The sequence below is a fragment of the Saccopteryx bilineata genome, chromosome 5 (genome assembly GCF_036850765.1).
Source record: "Saccopteryx bilineata isolate mSacBil1 chromosome 5, mSacBil1_pri_phased_curated, whole genome shotgun sequence".
NCBI classification, from domain to species: Eukaryota; Metazoa; Chordata; class Mammalia; order Chiroptera; family Emballonuridae; genus Saccopteryx; species Saccopteryx bilineata.
In genome coordinates, this window is record NC_089494.1 from 196,952,236 (window position 1) to 196,968,486 (window position 16,251).

Genomic DNA, 16,251 nt, shown 5'->3' on the forward strand with positions numbered 1-16,251 from the left:
AAAAATTGGTTTCTCATCTCTCTCCCTTCCTGTCTGTCTGTCCCTATCTGTCCCTCTCTCTGACTCTCTCTGTGTCTGCCACCAAAAAATTAATTAATTAATTAATTAAAATATCAAATTGGCTCTATTTTGGTATTGATTTCTTAAATGAACTTGTACTAAATGATCTAATTTTAGGAAATTAATTTTTTCATACTATATATAATAGACATAAAAGATCATTTAAAAACTCTAAGTAATATTGAAATGAGTAGGTTGAGAATTAAAGCTCTAAATTGTAAAACACCCCCCCCCAAATCTATGAACAATGTTCCATTTATCACTTTTTGTAACTTGTATTATCAAGAATTAACACTTAATAGAAGAAAGTGATTGGTTTGGACTTATTTATATTTGCCACTTTTTTTTATTGCTGCTGAATAGTATTCTATTATATGAATATAACAAAATTTATCCACTCTCCTGTTGATATACTTTGAGTTTTTTCCAGCTTTTATCATTTTTAAATAAAACTAGCACAATCATTTATTTTTTGTGGACATATGTTCTATTCTCTTGGGTAACTATGAATAGAATTGTTGAGTCATCCTGTGGGTGTATGTTTACCATTAAAAAACTGCCAAATCATTTCCAAAAGTAGTTTTCCAATTTTATGCTGCCATCATTAATGTAGGAGAGTTCTCATTTCTTCATATACTAGCCAAAATATAGTGTTGTTAGTCTTTTTAATTTTAACCATTTTTTTGTGGGTGTGAAATAAAATTTATTGCAGTTTTTTTAATAAACAGCATCATTTATCCTATTTTTAAATAAAACTCCAACAGTAGAAAAAAATGAAAGAAAAAATGGATTATAAATTAAAACAAAAATATATCAATACAATTATTTCCTTTGAGTCAGTAAGGTTATTACAGTTTTAATTTGCATTTTTTTGGATGACCAGTGATGTTGAATACCTTTTTTATACAACTATTGACTATGTATAAATCTTCCTTTGCCAAGCACCTGTTCATGACTTTTGCCCATTAATAAAATTGTTGTTTTTTATCACTGAGTTGTGGGATATTTTTATATAATCCAGAATTTGTATATACTAAGAGTATTTTCTTTTAGTCTGTGGCTTGTTTATTCATTTTCTTAATGGTGACCTTAGATAAGTAAAAGTTTTTAATTTTGATTGTCTTTTTTTCCTATTATTTGTTGAGTACTTTCCATGTCCTAAGAAATCTTTGCCTACTGCAAGATCAGAAAGCTATTTTTGTCTTTTAGAAGATACATTTTACTCTAGTAGTTTTATAGATTTTAGTTTTTATGTTTTAGTGTATAATTTATCTTGAATTAATTTTTATGTTTGTAATGTGAGATAAGAGTTGAAGTTCATCTTTTCCTTTTTGATATCCAGTTACTGGGAACTTACCTCTGACATCCAAATTTATAATACAATAATTTAAAAGTCTGAATGCCAATTACATTGTACTATAAAGTTGTTTGACTAATCAGTATATTTTTTTTGCTTGAAATATAGTCATCTTGTAGGTAGGTCAATTGCCAAGACTAAAAGTTAATAATCAACCGATTCTTGTTGATTATTAGAGTGACTTCCAAAATTTTTCCAATAGACTAAAAAGACAGAAAACTTATGCAAAACTTTCCTTTTTTAGATTCCCTCCTAAATAAAATAGCGGCAACAGCAACAACAACTCTAAAACCTGATGTGGTTTTATAGTTTTTTTTTTTTTTAATTTTTTTTTTATTTATTTATTTTTAGAGAGGATAGAGAGACAGAGAGAAGGGGGAGGAGCTGGAAGCATCAACTCCCATATGTGCCTTGACCAGGCAAGCCCAGGGCTTTGAACCAGCAACCTCAGCGTTTCCAGGTTGACGCTTTACCCACTGCGCCACCACAGGTCAGGCGGTTTTATACAGTTTTATGATGTATTTGAGTACCTATAATCACTGCTTCATTTATATCTGTTGCATTTTACATCTTTTCTGTTAACATATGGAAGAAGCTCCTTATTCATGTAGGTATACTAGTTCCAAAACATAATGTAGAGTAGTATAAAACTCAGCACTACTTGGTTGCAATATATAGAAACCCATCTCAAAGCAATTTAAGCAAAAAAGAGTTTGGCTGGATTAGATAATTTGAAAAGGCCATGGGTTGAGGCTGGTTTGGCCCAATATGTATTGAAAATTTTCCTATGTAAATAAAATTTTCTTTCAAATGTTAAAAAACTTGGTTAAATTTCTTTTTTTGGAAGTGGAAGTAGTCAACTGCTCACATTCCAAGAAACTATTATTTGTAGATATTAATACTGTATGGAGACTTTAAAATGTACTCAAACAGTCAAAGACAGGGAAAACTACTTAAATAAATTTGAGATATTTGCCTCAAATAGTAATATGAAATTTGTATCAGTTTTCTAGAGAATTATCTAAAATTAAAAAGCCCCCCCCCCAATTAGTTAACTCAATTATTTGTATTTTGTTTCCACATTTAAATTACAGTGTAAGAATCTGTTTGTTGAGTTTGATTTAGTGAGTATTTATTTAGGATTTTTATTAAAAAACAAGGGAAACCGAGGAGAGGAATAGTGCTGTGCCAATGACCTCTGAGGTCCAAGCAAGACTTAAATGCTCACATCCTCTGAGGTTATTATCATCCTTGTTTGTTTTGACGTTTACAGATACTATGTGTGTCTTTGTACTGTTTGCAAAAAGCTGAGCTAGTTGAAAAGAAGAGATTGACTGTATTTCCAATGGTGTTTTGGACTGCGGGCATTTGTTCTCAGCTGGGCTGTGCACAGGGCCAGGGCTGCATGGCCGATTGTTTCTCCGGATTGTGCAGACCCGTGGACTGATGTAGCTGCCGATAGTGGCTGCCAACAATCCCCGTTCCTTTCCATTTTACCTGGTCCTCATTTCCCTGGAAAACACAGTAGCTGTAGCTGCACATAGACTTTTTCCTCTTCCCCTTTCCCCCTCCTCCCCCTCCCTAGACCTCTCTGGGCTTTGACGTCATGTGTGCTCCTTTCAGTTGCCATAGCAACCCCATTCCCCAAGCCCTCTGTCCGTCTCTGGTAGGTTCCACAATGGTACAGGCAGCATCACGCTGCACAATGGTTTCCAGGCAGTGAAAGAGGGTGATTCAGCAAGCCACTCGTTTTCTTCTTTCTTCCTTAAATCCTTCTCTTCTCTTTTTATTTTTATGGGGGTGGGTGGTGCTTGTTATCTGCTTACCTTTTTCTTTTCTTTTTTTCATTTTTACAATTTTCCTTTTTTCTCCTCACCCCTCATTTCCTAGGGGCTTGAGTGACTTTAAAATTGGGTTTTCTTGGAAATCACCTGTGCATCATTAATTTTAAACTATTTTCCCACCTCCCACGACTCTCTTCCTTATTACGGTTTGAAATGTGGTTAATGAAAAACAAGTAGGGAGGATTTCTGAGACAAACCCTGCTGGATGAGGATTGTAGTTCTGAACCACGGAATGGTAGGTGGCTCTTTGCTCATTCTGGGTTTTAACCTCGTTTTTGGAGGGTGTGGTGATTTATTAATTGCTCCTGGTAGGGTAGAGGAACCAGGAGGGGAGAGGGGAGAGGTGGGGTGGGAAGCGGGTTAACGAAGTGAACTACCTCGGAGGCGAGACACCGCCAGCCTTTCCTTCTGTGCGGGGCATCTCTTCCCAGACTTGGGCGTGCTGGAGGCTTTCTGTTCAGCGTGAGGGTGGCAGAGGGTGGGAGGGAGCTTTCTTATTGTGACCAGAGGTTTTTAGACCAGATTTGAGCTACAGAGAGAAGCACAGAGAAAGAGAGAAGAGAGAAAGAGAGAGAGAGAGGGAGAGAGAAAGAGAGAGAGAGAGAAGAGAACGGCTGTGCTTGTTAGAAGTGCTGACCTCAGTCCCACATCCAAGAAATGCTGTGGGTTCCCTAAAATATAAAATATCATGTCGTTCAGTATGCATTGTGATTACTTCCTGAGAGGTGTAACTTAAATATTTTGGGACATATTTCCAGATTTTAGTCGAGAATGGTAAATATATATTTTAGTTGCAAAACTAATGGCATGACTTTTGCAGGAACACCTTAAGCTGAATTTAGACTGGGGAGAGGAACACAGAACAAGGGTCAGGTTAGAAATGAGAGGAAACATTGGCACTGCAGTCAGATGGGTAAGGGGCCCCTTTAAGAAAGTGATCTCTTAGTCACAGCAGGCAGCATTTCTTTTCTTTCTTTCTTTTCTTTTCTTTTTTTTTTTAATGGCATGATTCCCAGATAATTTTGTGCTGGGATACTGTGTCCCCTAGAAATGTCAGAGCTCTTTTGGGAAAAAAAAATATCATCAGAAGTATGGCAATATACTTATTAGAATTTATATATTGGTACCAACAGCAAAATAAATGTGATTTATAGGAAAAACCTTCAAGTAAATCAAGGTTAGAGATATTTCAAGAAAATTATATGTATATGCATATATTTATTCCTCCCTTACATTTAAATCTAGCGATGGAGTCTCTGCTTTAACCCCCTAAATACATAACTTACCAGGATACTGCATTTCAGCCACAGAAGAAGAATGGCTTACCCCAGGGCCGTCAACTCTGGAGCAATCACAAGGTTGTTTACACGGGCTGTCTGCTGCAGAGCCTGACGGTGTCTGTGGAGCAGCCCTGCCTGCTGCTGGTCTGTTGATAATAACTTTTATGAACGAACGGGAAAGAGGCAGGCTAAGTCATGTGGGACAAGCGACTGTTCAGACGATAGGAAAATGGGTGTAAGTGCGCCAGGCACTGCGGGCCCCGGGTCCGATTTCTCCCTCCATTCCTAGACTGCTAGTTGTCCGACCCTGGAAGATCTTACTGAATGCTGATCCATGTATTACATCCAAGTGGTTGCAGGAATGACCATTCCTCTCAGGCCTGTGTAGATTTTCTACCTTAGGTGAGCACATATGTTGTAAATATAGATAGTATACACATGAATGAGTTTACCAGCTTTTGACTCCACTTTGGAACCCTTGAGTTTTAGGGGTCGGACAGTTTGGTTGTAGCAGTTTTGCTGCCTCGGGTATGTATTCCCTTCTGTATCTTTATCTCACTCTTATAACAGACAGATAGTACTGGACTGGTTTATTTTACCACATAGAGCACATTGGGTTTTCTCGGCCCACTACGGAACTAGAAAATCAGATGACAATGGTGATATGACCTTAGATATTAAAGAGTCTTCATGCTTCCTCATTTGCATATCACTCCCTCCTGTTGTTGCAAAGTAGCTTTAAATTGATGGGTTCCTGGCCTTACAAAATCTTTGCTCCCTATTCATGCAGTTTCAGTAAAAAGATTCTTGATGATGAGGCAATAAGAAATAATGTGTAGAGTATAAAGATCTGCTGCTTCCAGTCTCCTGCTTGCTTGCCCTAGAACAGCATCTGGTGTTGGGAAGAGTGTATTTGCCGTGCTAGAAGGGGATGTTTATGAACATATCCCAGCGGGGCCAAGTGTGTTTTTGCTGTCATTGTCTGGTATGTCTGCTGCTATTAGAATTTAATAGTTTCATAGTACGTGGTCAATATTTGTCAAGGTTACAATGAACTGAGACTTGATTGTGGAGGCTATAAAATATATGTATATTTTTAAATTGCAGAACAATTTGTAGGATTTTGTTTTTGTTGGTATATCCTATAGAAAAATCATAAGCAAAATGAATCTGCCTAACCTAAGTAATGTGAAAAAGCATTCCACATTAAAGGTAAAGCCTCCTATAATGAAGGGGTATTTTTCCAAGTTTTATTGTGGCTTTATGTAAATGAACCTATTTCTTTGGAGGTAATCATAGTGAAAAAGTATTTTAATACTGATGATAAAGGATAAAGACAAATTGGGGGTTTTCATGTTTGTTAAATATGAGGGCAGATGCTCTCCTTCCCTGCTCGGTTCTGGCTTCAGGTCACATTTGTAGCAAGAAGACTTTGCGTAGAATTGGTGCTTTCAAATAGAATGATTGCTTAGTAGTTGCTTATGAGAATAATAGACTCAAAGCAAGAGAGACTTGCTTCAATTAGATGAATAGAAAACCAATTGACATTTAAATTTTTTTCTTCATTGCCCCTACTATTTTCTTTACAGTCTCTTTTAAGCTTTTGGTTGGATATTACAACACTTATTAAAAAAGGCACAAAGTGTCCAATAATGAGATGAAAGTGTACAGGGCTGTATTTGCTGCAGTCTGAGTGCTTCCTTCCTACTACACGTGAATCGCTTACACCTTCTGAGAACCAAGGACTTGTGGAAAAAGTTGCAGCTATAGACTACTGGGGAAGATGTTTGTAGGTGAAGAAGAACAGAACCCACTCGTTTCTTTACCATACTAAATATATATATTGCATTACATAAATCTGAGATGAGACACTGCTGCTGATTGAGATAAAAGATCATGCTGCATATTGATTGTTTGAAAGAGAGAATATAATTTAAAGCTGGAGCTCGGATTTGCAGAAATTTACCTCTCTGTTCATAATTTCATAGCAAAATTGTATGATTCTGAGTCAAGATTTTCCAGCTTGACAATACTGTGTCCTTCAGAGAGAAATCTAGGTAAAGAAGGGGCAGTAAAAAATCTGTATGCTGTATGTTTTTGGTGCTGATCCTTCGCCTACCTTCATTTGATGGAGGGGAGTTTTATTTCTTATTGTGAATCTTGGTTAAAAACTCTAAATAGAGATCTCAGGTCTTTAACTAGAAAAAGACATTTTTGGTTTGGAAAGTGGACCTCAAATTTATACTTATTTTTGGCAAAGGAATTTTTAGTTGAATTGATGTTTTGGATTCCTTACAAGCTACTGTGGCCTTTCTTACTGTTTTTATCCCTGGTGACTATGAGATATAAAACCCATAGGCTCCAGTGTTACCAGACTACAACCGATCTGTGGTTTGGGTCCTCATCACTGCAATAACTAATAAGCAGAGACGGGGTCTGAGAGGGTAACAGGCGTTTTTAATCAAGATCGCCAGCAACTTGAGAAGACAGGGGGCATATTCTAGCCCAAAGCCTGACTTACAATCTCAGTGTGAGGGCTGATTATATACTTTTTCAGGAGGGGTTAGTACAATGGGGGGCATGCAGTTAGTCATAAAGTAAGAGAGCTGGTTCCCAGCATTGTAAGAGTCATCAAGCAGGATGGCCAGTTCCCAGAATCATAATTTCTCCTCCATGGTGTTCTGATCTAATTGTGGTCTTTATTGCTTCTTGGGTGCCAGTCATCTCCTCAGGGGTATGGGAACATCCAGCTTCAGTGGTTCTGTTGCATTCCTGGGTGGGGGTGCTGAAGACAACCTAGGAAATAGGTTACATATGGTGCATTAGCAATTATATATATATATATATATGATATATCCCTATAATTGGGACTGGAAATTAGAGTTTTGAGTGGACAAAGAAATAAGTGAAGGTTCCTGAGAAGCATTCTTAACCCACAGTTGTTCTAAAACCTGATACAGTGTGCAGGTGTAAAATGAAGTCCCCTACAGGGCAATAGATATTTGTATAGTGGCCTGCACAGTGACAAACAGGAGTTTTTGCTACAGTGCGTGTGTGCGTGCGTGCGTGTGTGCGTGTGTGTTAGAAAGCAAGAAAAAAACAACCCAGCATTGACATAAAAGTACTAGAAATTCATTTTAGTGATTTGCATAGAATTTACTGCCTCCTGGTTTTCAGATGTTAACCAGCCTGGGAGCTCCATGTGCTTCCTGCAAATGACTTTCTTAAAATAATCATCCCCTTCTCATACACTGAAAATAGAATTTGAAAACATTGGAAGTGAAGGAAAGCTTTTAAGTTTGTTTATTTGGTAATGATTATTTAGTGCCTGTACTACCTCTGCCATAGCATTTATCATATAATATAATAATTAGCAGTGGTGGGATTCAAATAATTTAACAACCGGTTCTCTGCCCTAGGGACTGTTTTAAGTATAAAAAATATATCCTCAAAGGTTGTTTAATATTTCATGTACTTAATACTTATATAAGAACAAGAAAGAGGTACCCCAAAGTACATTATGTTATAAGAAAGAGGTTTTTTGGGGGGGTTTTTTTGGTATATTTCTGAAGCTGGAAACGGGGAGAGACAGTCAGACAGACTCCCGCATGCACCCTATTGGGATCCACCCGGCATGCCCACCAGGGGCGATGCTCTGCCCACCAGGGGGTGATGCTCTGCTCCTCCGGGGCATCGCTCTGCCGTGACCAGAGCCACTCTAGTGCCTGGGGCAGAGGCCAAGAAGCCATCCCCAGCGCCCAGGCCATCTCTGCTCCAATGGAGCCTTGGTTGCGGGAGGGGAAGAGAGAGACAGAGAGGAAGGAGTGGGGGGTGGAGAAGCAAATGGGCGCTTCTCCTATGTGCCCTAGCCGGGAATGGAACCCGGGTACCCCGCACGCCAGGCCGACGCTCTACCGCTGAGCCAACCGGCCAGGGCCATAAGAAAGAGTTTTAAAGTATTAATGAAAAAATATTAAATAATACTTGACAAAAAACATTAAAACTCTTTTTTAAGATATTTCCATATTGCTTCTTGATTGGCATCCTCACTTGCAATTTTTTTCAGCTTTGGATAGAATGAACATTACTACGGGTGCTTAGATTACGCTGTTGTACAGATGAACATTAAAAAAGAGTAAGGAATGTAAATTTGTGATTTCCACATTGGGCGGTTGCCCAGGTGCCCACCTTAGAGAGAACTCTGAATATACAAGTGCCATTTTAACAACTGGTTTGCCTAACTCAACAAAAAATTAGTTATAGGTTCTGCCAAACCCATGTGAAACAGCTGAATCCTACCACTGATAATTACCTATTCCTATACTTCCTGTACTACCTACTAAATTATAATCTCTGTAAGGGATTGACTGTGCCTGTTTTTCACATACTGGGGCACAATAAGTATTCCTTGAAAGAATGTCTCCTGTGTATGGATGGCAGAGTTTGGGAAATGGTAATATATTTTCTGACATTTGGGAGATTAAAATCATTTAGGGAGATGAGGTTAAATAACAAAGAAGGTATATGATAGTATAGATTACTGATTTCTTTTTTTAGATTTTTTTTCTTAAGTGAAAAGCAGGGAGGCAGAGAGACAGACTCCACATGTGCCCCTACTGGGATCTGCCTGGCAAGCCCCCTATGGGGTGATGCTCTGCCCACCTGGGGCCATTGCTCCATTGCTCAGCAACTGAGCTATTTTAGCACCCAAGGTGAAGTCATGGAGCCATCCTCAGCACCTAGGGCCAACTTGCTCCAACCGAGCCATGGCTGCGGGAGAAGAGAGAGACAGAGAGAGCGAAGGGACAGGGGGAGGGATAGAGAAGCAGATGGTCACTTTTCTTGTGTACCGTAACCCAGGATATCCACAAGGTGGGCTGATGCTCTACACCAAGCAAACCAGCCAGAGATATTACTGATTTGACAATAAATGTAATAGGAATTCAGAGGAGACATATATTTACCTCCTTTGATTTGGTATAGGTGACATAATGGCATGACCTGGGGGCAGATGGTGGTAAGGGAGGAATTTCTAGCAGCATTTGTAAGCTCCTTGCCAAGAAAAGGACTCTTATTTGGGGCAGAAAGGACATCTGTTTTGGATGTGGTGACCATACTTTTTAATCTAGAAACAAAACTTGTGTTTGAGGATGTGTAGAACATTGCAAACTGACACAGTCCTGGAAAATCTGGTCCAATATAATGTCTAGAGGTAACAGTAATGGATTGAAGTTACAAGCCTATAACTAGGTCAGATTATGGGAAAACTACATAGAGGTCTCTTTCCTGCTTCAGACCAACTTTAGTTTTATTCTATTTCACATACTTAATTGGTTTGCAAACTTCTCTCAGCCCTTTTATTGGTAACTATGTAACCCATTGCTTCAATGAAATCTTATATGGAAAACAAAATATGCAAACATGCAACAGTGGAGCTGTCCCAGTTGAAGCTTAGTAGGGGGGTTCCTTGAATCAAAAAACCAAATCCATATCACAAAACCAAATATCATATCACATCACCCAAAGTAGCAATACTTATTGGGTTCATGTTCAGATTTTTAAATATCCGGCTACTGTGGTGTTGGTAAAACCAAAGTTCTTGTGCTTGTGATGAGTTTACTGAGTAAACTACCTCAAGATGTTTTATTCCTTCCCTGTGTCACCCATCACCTGTTATCCTTCTCAGTCATTTGTTTTTCTTAATGCAGGTGAACTTCCCATTTAAATGTTAAAATCAATTTTGTCTGTGTTTTTGCTTTGATTTTAGGCTAGTATGAGGAACACCCATGGCAGGATCATCTCAGATCTTCGTTATAGCAACTCATGCAAGAAGCTGTTGAATTAGATCCATTTTCTATAGATGAGAAACCGTATAAGCAGTGGTGAGTTGACAATTTGAAAATGTTCCTTAGCAGGAAACATGCAATTTCTATAACCAGCTTAAATGTTGCATATGATTTAGTGTATAGATCTAAAATACTGTTTTAAATAATGTCACTGAAGAAGTGAAAATCAGTAGAACAGAATATATAACTAATGGTATGGGGCTATTAATACCACATATAACAGGCAGGAGGTCTTAAGATGCATGGGTGTGTTGCATACACCATGATGCTATCGCCCTGGATGACACTAGCCTATGTAAAATGACTGCAATGAACAATTTCATGTGGTTGAGTAACAGCTGGGCAATAGTATTTGTCAGTAGTTTTATTATTTGCAATATAATCCTATATTTACCAATCATCCCTTCCAGTAGAATAACTGGTTCTGAACTAAATTCTTTTTTTTTAATAATTTTATATTTTAATGGGGCAACATCAATAAATCAGGATACATATATTCAAAGATAACAAGTCCAGGTTATCTTGTCGTTCAATTATGTTGCTTACCCATCACCCAAAGTCAGATTATCCTCGTCACCTTCTATCTAGTTTTCTTTGTGCCCCTCCCCCTCCCCCCGTAACCACCACACTCTTATCAATGTCTCTTAATTTCACTTTTATGTCCCACCTACTTATGGAATAATGCAGTTCCTGGGGTTTTTTCTGATTTACCTATTTCACTTCGTATAATGTTATCTGAACTAAATTCTAATGCTCAGTTCTTTATATATATATTCCTGTACATTTAAATACATATACATATATGTACAATTCTATAAAATATATAGAAGTACATCTATATCTATGAATATAACATTTAGATCATTAGAAATAAGGGAAGAGAAATCATATCGCAGTTTTATAAAACTTAATTTATGTATATTTTAGCTTATAAATCCTTTTATTTGTTAAAAATAATATTAAAAATAGATCCAGCTGCCCTGTTAGTCTGAATATTTTTTAAAAATATTATAAAGGAATAACAAAATAAAAAATATTATAAAAATATCAGCATGCACAGTCAAAAAATATTTTAAATCAAATACTTGATGTTTCATAGTTACCAAAGTCAATATAATCAATAGACTCTAACAGAGATAAACCAGTTATCTGTCAAATTATATCTGTGAGACATAGAGTACGACAGTGGTGCTTGTAAGACTCCAAAAAAAGCTGTTTTGAGCTAGTGTTCAATGAGTCTCTTTCATTCGCTTAGTGGCTTATATAATTCTGGGTAGGTAGACTGACTGCCCAGTGAGTTAATGCATATTTATAACTGCAGAACACTGATGAAATTATTTCACATCATGATTTTTATTTCAGTCTGCTTACAGTTATATTGAGAAAGCATATCTAATAGTCGTCACTATTCTGTGCTTAATCAACATGTATTAAATTGCCAATAATCAACCATTTGCAATCTAAAATAAGGCCAATTTCATATGAACTTAATATTTTGGATTATGTACCATTCCCAGTAATATAGAAAACATATATTATATTGCCTTATCTTAAACAGTTATTCATTATGCAAACACTTATTGAGAATCTGTGATGTAGATATTATTAGCTCTTAGAATAGATGAAAGAGAAAGTACCTGCCTTTAACAGCTTTCAGTCTAAAACAGGGGTCTTTGAACTTCGCGGATTAGTCTGCGGGCCGCACAAAATTGTTCGGCGGGCCGCGAGTTTGAGACCCCTGGTCTAAAGGTGTGTCACAATACAATATACCCTTTAAAGGGAGAAACATATTTTAAAGAGTGCGGTACTTTTCCAGTGCTGTTAAATGGGCAGACATGAGGGGCAGCAGAGGAGAATCTACTACAGATGGGGTGGGCATTTGTCAAGAAAAGCTTACCAGAAGGAGTGATATTTTGGCTGAATGTTAAGGACACCAGAGGGAGAAGATGGGACATTTTTCAAGTCTACAGGCTTAAGAGAGCATAATTGTTTGGGGGGGGGGCATTAGGTGTTATTTTCTATGCTGGGACATAAATGGGGTGATGGCAATGAAGAGGGATTCAAGATATATTAGGAAGCATCTTAATTTAGACAAAGCTAAGGATCTTGGATTTTATTCCAGAATGAAGAACTTTTGAAAGATTTTAAGTTAGGAAGTTGACATGCTCACATTTATTTATATATTTAGAGAGAAAGAGAAAAGAAAGAGAGAAAGAGAGAGGAGAAATGGAGAGAGAGAGAGATAGAGATAGATAGATAGAGAGATATCAACTTGTTGTTCCATTTAGTTGTGTGGTCATTGGTTGCTTCTTGTATGTGCCCTGACCTGGGATCCAACATATGACCTCGGTGTGCCAGGACAATGCTCTGAACCACCTGGTCAGGCTGTCCCATTTATATTTTAATTGTGAAATATGTTATGCACATAGAAGAATGTATGAAAAATACTATTTAAGGAGTAATTATAAAGCAAATATCGTATAACCATCATTCATATTAAGACACAGAATCCCAGTAAGTCTCTGTCTGCTCCTTTAAGATCAGATGCTTTTCCTTTCTCATTAGAAGTATCTGCTAACCACAACCCTGCCTTTTGTCACACTTGTTTCCTTATATTTTTTTTGTAGGTTTTCCATCTTGTAATCATATAATTTATGCTCTTAATCATCTGATTTTGTTAAACATTGTAGTTATTCTTTTGTGTTGATGCATGAGTTTATTCATGTAAATTGTATAGTATTCTGTTTCATAAGTATACCAAATTTAATTATCCATTCTACAGTTGATAGACATTTAGATTGTTTCAATATTACTTATTTAATAAATATATTTAAAATAAAGTTTCTAAATATATATAATACATTTTATACATACATGTATTATTGCTCATAGCTTTTAGTACACATGTATAAGAGCTTTTCTAGGATAGATATCAAGGAAATGAACTACTGGATTTTGAGGTATGTGCACATTCAGTTTTTCTAAATAATGCTAAAATATTTTTTCCAATCAGTTATATCAGCAGTGTATGAGAAGCTCTGTGTCCTCATCAACACTTGAGTTATAAGTTCTTAAATTTTGCTAATCAGGTGGATACATAATTGCACTTATGGAAGTATTAATTTGCATTTTGCTGATTACTAATGAAGGAGATCTTTTCATTTTTTTATTGGGCGTTGATTTTCCTTTTTTGTGAAGTGTTTGCTCAAGTCTTTATGAGATTTGTGTTTAAAAATAATAACAGACATTTATTGAGTTCTTACTGTGAAATAGGCACTGTGCTAATAAGCACTTTATAAATATTTAATCTTCATATCATTTTTATGGTTTATTGATAAGGAAACTCAGGTTTAGAGAGTTTATAATAACTTGATATTAACCACACAGCTAAGAAATAGTGGATTTAGCATGCAAGGACAGGTCTGTCTGACTCCAGAGCTCTTTAATTTTTCAGATAGTGGATAGAAAGTGATTAGGATGGAGCCAGAAAGAACACTTAAGGTGCTACTGCAGAAATCCAGTTAAGAAAGATTAATGATATAAACCAAAGAAGCACCAATAAGACATAAATATAAAGCAGCTGAATTCAGTAATGAATGTCATGAGTAAAGAAGAGGGAGAATTTAAAAACCTCAAGTTTTAATACCTGTTGGCTAGGTGGCTTCAATGGTAGTCATACAATGTATATTTACAATATATTCTAGGTATTATGGTAAGTTTTAAGAACACATTCTATGATTTCATGATTTAGTAAGAGATGAATTTAATACACAGGATCATAAAGTTTAATGTTTAAATCATAGTGTTGTCTGACCAGTGGAGATGCAGTGGATAGAGCATCCATCTGGGATACTGATGTCTCAGATTTAAAACCTGAGGTCACTGGCTTGAGTGCAAGCTCAATAGCTTGAGTGCAGGTCTCCAACTAGAGCGTGGGATTATTGATATGATCCCGTGATTGCCGGCGTGAAACCCAAGGTCCCTGGCTTGAACAAGGGGTCATGGGCTTGTCTTAACTCCCCCCCCCGCCCACCCCCCTTTCCCGCTGTCTGTCAAGGCACGAATAAGAAGCAATTAGTGAACACCTAAAATGCCATTATGAGTTGATGCTTCTCATCTCTCTCCCTGAAAATAAACAAACAAACAAACAAACCACAATGTCTGTCTATTTGATCAACACTTCATTGTTTTAAAATGTGGAACCTGGTGCAAAAGAGGTTAAGTGGCTTTTCCCTGATCACATTACTAAATTCCAGATTAAGAATAGACACCGAGCCTGACTTGTGGTGGCGCAGTGGATAAAGCGTCGACCTGGAAATGCTGAGGTCGCCGGTTCGAAACCCTGGGCTTGCCTGGTCAAGGCACATATGGGAGTTGATGCTTCCTGCTCCTCCCTACCTTCTCTCTCTGTCTATCTCTCCCTCTCTGTCTCTCTCTCTCTTCCTTTCTCTCTCTTCTCTAAAATGAATAAATAAAATTAAAAAAATAAAAATAAAAAAAATTAAAAATAAAAGAATAGACACCGAGGCCTGCAAGGAATGCAATGAAATTACAACTTGCCTAATTTTTAAATTAATGAGTGATAATACAATCAATCAATTTTATCTCCTAAACATTTTTTTATGTCAGTTCCCTTTGAAATAAATATATTGTTATTGCCATTAGTTAGGTCCTCATCAGCATTGTTAGCAGGTTTATTTAAAGTAGTCTTGCGTGTTATCTTCTTGGCCATGATTCTACCAATGAGGTCACCAGATCTGATTTGCAGTTGTTCCCATGTAACTGTCTTACTTACTTTGATATGCTCTCTTGTCTATGAAATAAATTCCCTTCTTAAAATATACCATATTCTCCTCGTCCCAATCTTGGGCACTGGTGTTTTCTCCAATTGCCTGGGACACCATTGTGCTTTAGTCTCAGCACAGACACTCAGTGTTTATTACCTCTATGATTTACCTAACACTGTTGATTTTGCCTGTATTCACCCCACCCATCCTTTACTAACCATCATTAGTCATCATTTAAGACCTTTGCCATTAAAGAATGGTAGGGGACCAACAACATGGTCATCACTTGAGAGCTTGATAAATCTCACCCATTTTCTACTGACTCAGACCTTTCAAACAAGATACTCAGGTGATTTAAAGTTTGAGAGGCACTACCTAGACTCACTTTGGGCTTCATCAGGTATTACCTTCCTTTAGAAACCTTTTCTGACTCCTTCCGTTAGTCTTTCATTTTGTCCTGGGGTTCTCTCAGTAGCCTATGCACTGTAGCCACTGCATTACCACAACACTGTACTGTTTATGAGTCTGTCTCTCTGCCCTAGCCTGGGAGTAAGTTGAACCAGCTCTAATTATATGTCTTTGACTTTTCCGTGCCTAATGTACTGCCTGATACTTGCTAATACTATATACATTTTTTTAAAATAATTGCTTGATGAAAGAAAAAAAAATAGAGCAAGAGGTAGATATATAAAAAGCTAGAAGCAGAGGCAGGAAAAAAATTATGAAAAGAATGAATAAAATTATGAAAAGAATAAAAGGGATTTTGCAGAGAAATAATTAGACTATAAAAAAGGCACCAAGCTTTGGCTGGATAGCTCTGTTGGTTAGAGTGTCATCTGTCGGTCTCTCCCTCTTCTTCTTTCTGGAAAATCAATAAATTTTTAAAAAGGCATCAAATACAGTACCTATGGATACAATTTGGAAAGCATCTGACAGAGGGTATACTATCTTATTTAAATAGATCTGCTGATAAATGTGAATACTGTTTGCCAAAACCCTCCGAATCCAAAGATTACATTAATTTCTCATATAACAGTTCAGTTTTATTATTTTTGTTGTTGAGTAAATTTTGCCAAA

General features: G+C 37.0%; 1 protein-coding gene across 6 annotated transcripts in view; it reads left to right on the top strand.

Moving 5' to 3' along the window:
• Window positions 1-3,104: 3,104 nt before the first annotated feature.
• MAPK10 (mitogen-activated protein kinase 10) overlaps window positions 3,105-16,251 on the top strand; it is a 343,572-nt gene continuing 330,425 nt past the window's right edge. For 5 of the 6 annotated variants that reach the window (XM_066280170.1, XM_066280166.1, XM_066280168.1 and 2 more), the window contains exons 1-2: window positions 3,105-3,496; window positions 10,309-10,423. The gene's annotated coding sequence lies outside the window, so the exon portion shown is untranslated. Of the gene's footprint in view, window positions 3,497-4,821; window positions 4,944-10,308; window positions 10,424-16,251 lie in introns of those variants that run through there. The other variant, XM_066280167.1, reaches the window with a different exon arrangement.